The sequence below is a fragment of the Sinocyclocheilus rhinocerous genome, unplaced genomic scaffold, assembly GCF_001515625.1.
Source record: "Sinocyclocheilus rhinocerous isolate Xijiao unplaced genomic scaffold, SAMN03320098_v1.1 scaffold130, whole genome shotgun sequence".
NCBI lineage: Eukaryota > Metazoa > Chordata > Actinopteri > Cypriniformes > Cyprinidae > Sinocyclocheilus > Sinocyclocheilus rhinocerous.
In genome coordinates this window covers 943,139-948,759 of record NW_015623500.1, presented here as the reverse complement: position 1 = coordinate 948,759, position 5,621 = coordinate 943,139, and the positions used below count along the sequence as shown (strand labels likewise).

The 5,621-nt window shown below is 41.0% G+C and overlaps 1 pseudogene; it reads left to right on the top strand.

Moving 5' to 3' along the window:
* LOC107758731 (transforming growth factor beta regulator 1-like) overlaps positions 1 to 5,621 on the top strand; it is a 24,374-nt pseudogene that overhangs the window by 4,371 nt on the left and 14,382 nt on the right.

Here is a 5,621-nt window from a genome sequence, read left to right as displayed (position 1 = left end):
ACATGAAGGGGGTACCCTGATCGGTCAGGATCTCCGCTGGGATGCCGACTCGGCTGGAGAGCAGGAAGAGTTCCTGGGCGATAGCTTTGGCGGTGGCTTTTCGGAGTTTATGCACCAAGAGCTTGTAATACTCCAAAGAGAAAGGAAAAATTGAAATCGCATCATATGACCCCTTTAATGCACAGGTAGTTCCAAGTCTGTTTTAATCACCGTTCTATATTAATGTGCTGCTTTAATTGATGCACACAAACCCGCACACACACAGAGAGAGAGAGAGAGATCGGAGATCACAGATTGCGCTGCGCACACACATAAACTTGTTGTCAATGCTTCCCCGCGATTTTTATTAATAAAATAGCCTATACTAGATCGCTACATTATATTCCTCCGCAACGAGGTGGTAAAAGCGCAGTTTTTTTTAAGTAATTAATTGTTTGTAGTGAGAGACACGCAGGTAATGCACACACAACTGTCATCTCTCTCTCTCTCTTTCCCTCTCTCTCTCGATAATTAATTGAAATAAATGCTGTAATTCATTCAAATAAATGTGATCTTACCGCACAATTTCATCTCTGTGTCTGATTTGTAGCGGGCACTATGCTAGAGCTAACAAGCTGTAACTGACGAAAATAACTGTCATTTTTACCCATTCGGTCAAATTTTAAGCTGCAAAGAGCAATACTAGTTTTAACTTGTCTATAACTTGGCAAATGACCATGGAATAAGCGGGATAATCAATGGCTTTCCATGCATTAAAGGATTTTAAATGCACTTTGCGTCGGGTTTTTACCCATTCGGTCAAATTTTAAGCTGCAAAGAGCAATACTAGTTTTAACTTGTCTATAACTTGGCAAATGACCATGGAATAAGCGGGATAATCAATGGCTTTCCATGCATTAAAGGATTTTAAATGCACTTTGCGTCGGGTGGTTCTTTACCTCCGCGTCGTGCATTTAAAATCCTTTAATGCACGGCAAACCGTTGATTATCCCTTACATAGATTCCAGCAATTTAATGGCATAACACCCATGTGTAGCTGTAATAAACAGTTCTTCTGAAAACATGTTTTTCTCTGTTGTATCAATACGTGTAAAACTCTTTGATTATTTGTAACTCACATATGCAGACTGATGAAGAGAGACAGAATGCATTGCATGCATTCTCTGCCCAGTCGACCTTCTCAAGTTCGGGCTCCGGTTCGTCCATGGGACCCCTGCCTTCCCCCACGAGCCACTCTGAATCCAGGCCTAAAGTCAGGAAGGGTCCTCGCAAGAACCAAAATGAGAAGTACCGGCTGAAGTACATGCGTCTGCGCAAAGCTGCCCGTGCCATGATATTTGTAAGTAAAATTTCTTTTAGTTTTTATACCAAAAACAGTTTAAATATGTAATTGCCTACTTTGGACATTATCATGATAAGCATCCCTGAATTGGTGCCCATTATTTCACAGGAAAATGCAGCACTGTATGATGAGATTGCTCACCTGGAAGAGAAGTTTGTTCGGGCAAAAGAAGAAAGGAGGTACATCCACGCTCAGTTATCTTTATTACAAAATATACTTGATTGAAAATCAAATTACTTAAATATGTTATTTTTAAAAGAAGATGCTGTACTGAAAATCAGAGGAGTTGTTCAGTCTTGGTTTTTTTCCCCCCCAAAGGAAACAAATACTTTTATTCTGTAAGGATGTATTCAAGTGAATAAAAGTGACTGTGAAGACATTTATAATGTTACAAACTATTTCTATTTACAATAAATGCTGTTGTTTTGAACTTTCACCTGAAAAAAGTATCACAGTTCCCACAAAAATATTAAACTACACAACTGTTTCCAACATAGATAATAATAGCAATGTTTATTCAGTACCAAATCAGCATATTAGAATGATTTGTTTCTCTTAAGTTGTTAAACTATTTTATTGATAAAATCAGAACAGCACAGACAACAGTGTGCGAGTGTGTTTCTGTACTGTATGTGTGTGCGTTTGTAAGGGGGAGAGCGTGAGAGAAGAGTATGTGCTTTCCGTACATACATTTTGTGGCAAAAATGTGGAAATAAATTGATTTATTTGCTTGTTCAGTGTCGTGGGTTTTGGCTAGTTTGCTGTTTAAGCTGTAAGGAAGTTATATAGACATGTGAAAAAAAAAAGAAAGTGACATGACATGTGGCCAAGTATGGTGACCCATACTTGGAATTAGTGCTCTGCATTTAACCCATCCAAAGTGCACACACACACACCGTGAACACACACCCGGAGCAGTGGGCAGCCATTTATGCTGCGGCGCCCGGGGAGCAGTTGGGGGTTCGGTGCCTTGCTCAAGGGCACCTCAGTCCCTTGGAGGTGGGAGAGAGCGCCGTACATTCACTCCCCCCACCTACAATCCCTGCCGGTACGAGACTCGAACCCGCAACCTTTGGGTTACAAGTCCGACTCTCTAACCAGTAGGCCACGACTTCCCCATGTAATATGATCAAGACCTGCCAGGAACTTTTTTAGCTGTGTGTTTCCACGTTTCTTCTAGGATTTTTTCCAGCTGTGGTGGCAGGACTCAGAACTCTGAATTTAATTTATTTTAACAAAAAAAGACTAGTAAACAGTAATTAATAAAATAAGAGCAAATACATAAATGACAAGCAATAGCACAAACAAAAACAAGAAGATACAGTAATCTAATAATTATAATTAGAAAGAATCAGTAATCTAATCATCTTTAGTTGCATTCCCGACTCCTAAGATACAGTCGACTTACTCTCTCACTCTGTTTCTTCAGATTCCTGCTGAAGTCTTTGTTGCAGTATCAGTCTCTGGCTGAAGGAGAGTCTGCAGCTGCAGCACCGACTCCCAGCTGCAGCACACATGCACCTGTCGTGTTGAGCTCCAGTACACCAGGGGGCGCTGCTCTACCAGGGAGTCACAGCCAGGCCACTGGACTCTCAGGATCTGACGACGGCCTTTTGAAGAAACCCAAAAAAGAAAGAAAAGAGAGGGGAAGAGAGAACGGCAGGGAAGAATTGTTTTCTACAATATATGTGTCTGCATTTTAAAACTACAGATTCAGTGCAATTCTATTTGCTCAACCCTTAGTCATGAAGAAGATTTGTAAGAAAAGGAAGGTTGCAGGAGGAGGAGTGCGCAAGCTTGTGCAGCCCATCTCACTGGACTCTTCAGGGAGGCCGGTCTTTCCCATCGTGCTTGGTGGACTCACTGTGTACAGCCTAGGAGAGGTCAGAAACTCACCCAGCTCTGATGGGATATTGTAAAGGTCATAACTGTTGTTTACTTCACAGTGAGGCAGCAGTCTTTAGTAAATATTTATATTTTAGCAGTTAAAGAGTGAAATGTTTTGTTGCTGAAGAAGAGCTCATAAGCGCTCGCCTGTGACAGAAACCCGGAGACACAAAGGGAAAAAAAAGGTGAGGTGAAGGAGATCGCTTGTTGGTAATTCTTCACTGATATGCCTGCATTCTCCACCAGTGTCACGGGGTGAAGAATCACACGACAAGGATGGCTCAATAAATGCCCCGGAGGGTGGATTTATTCACAAGAGGGTGTGCAAAAGAGAAAAGGTCCAGGTGGGTGCTCCGGTGCCGTGAGTGCTCTTCGTCCTTCTTCCCAGTGCAGTGGGGCAGGGAAGAATTGTTTTCTACAATATATGTGTCTGCATTTTAAAACTACAGATTCAGTGCAATTCTATTTGCTCAACCCTTAGTCATGAAGAAGATTTGTAAGAAAAGGAAGGTTGCAGGAGGAGGAGTGCGCAAGCTTGTGCAGCCCATCTCACTGGACTCTTCAGGGAGGCCGGTCTTTCCCATCGTGCTTGGTGGACTCACTGTGTACAGCCTAGGAGAGGTCAGAAACTCACCCAGCTCTGATGGGATATTGTAAAGGTCATAACTGTTGTTTACTTCACAGTGAGGCAGCAGTCTTTAGTAAATATTTATATTTTAGCAGTTAAAGAGTGAAATGTTTTGTTGCTGAAGAAGAGCTCATAAGTTTGTGTTTTTATCGTAGATCATCACAGACAGGGCTCTGTTTCATGACGAAACTGCTATCTATCCCGTGGGGTTCTGCAGCACGAGAGTTTTCGCCAGCATGAAGAACCCTGATCAGAAGTGTCTCTACACCTGCCAAATCAAAGATGGTGGTCAAGGACCACAGGTGCACACCTATGCATATGTATACTCATGGATAGTTGACCTGATGTTGACACATCCTGTGGTTTGACTAGGGTTGCAAAGGGGTGGAAAATGTCCAGTAAATTTCCGGAAACTTTCCAAAAATTCCTAGAAACTTTCCAAATTTCTGGAATGCTTCCTGAAATTTACTGGAAATTTTCCACCTTTTCGCAACCCTTGGTTTGACATGCTATATTCTAATTAAAAACATCAGTGCTTGCACTTCTGTAATTATGGCAGTAAATGCTGTGAAATAACCCTGGTTATGAAGTTGTCTGTAATCCTTTACTGCAGAAATTGACTATATGGACTAAACAGAAACTTACATCTTTTTCTTCTTGTAATATTTAGTTTGAGATTGCACCAGAGGATAACCCACAGAATGCAATAGTGGCCTCATCAGCCCTCACCTGCCACGCAAACCTGCTCAAAGCCATTGCTGCCCGGAGGTAAAGTCCTGTAGAATTACTCAGTACACTTAAAAGCAATTTCCCCCAGAGCTATTTAAAAATTCACAGCATACATTTCCTGTGTTTTCATCAGATCTTTATTTATTTTAATCTCCCCCCAAATCATCATTATTGTAATGAAATATATGTATGTGTGCGTGCGTTTGTGTGTCAGTGTTAATTTCGTTGACGAATAATTTTCGTCATAATTTTCGTCAACGACATTTTTTTCACCGACGACAACGAGACGATAACAAACTAAAACTGTTTGTGAATGACAAAAACTATGACGTAAATCTATTGACATTTTCATCAACGAATAAAAACGAGACGAAAATGTTAGGGAGGGACGAAAAAATGTCAATATGTGTGAGTAAGAGAAGAGCAGACATGGATAAATCTGATGACGCAAGCAGAGATCGACCGATATATCGATTTACCAATATTTTTCCAGATATTTAAGCATTTTACCATAATCGGACATCGGTTTTGTAATATAGGATTCACCGATAAACGCTGCCATCTTGGGTGTTTTGAGAATTGCACACAGGATCGCCATTGCAGCGCATCTGAGGGGAGACGAGACAACAACAACGGCATGGTGCAGGTACTTGATTTGCTGTAGTTAGTAAACTTTATTTAACATAACAGCCATTTATGCACAAATTAGATGCATTACATAGATGCCTGATATGTAGTTTATGCAGCTTGGCTCAAATAGAAAGAGACCAACTCACGGAGTCATGTAAAACAATCCGTCAAGTCCTGTCCCAATAAAGACGTAACTTTGCCTGAATTAAATAATATGCAGCCATGAATGAGCGCATGTTGGAAATAAAAGCGCTGAATTTAATTCTCTCTCTGTTGTCTATGCTCATCGTTAGTCTCGTGAAGGAGTCACGTATAATCCGTCAAGATCCTCTCCCAATAAAGACGTAACTTTGCATCAGTTAAATAATATGCAGCCATGAATAAGCGCATGTTGGAAATAAAAGC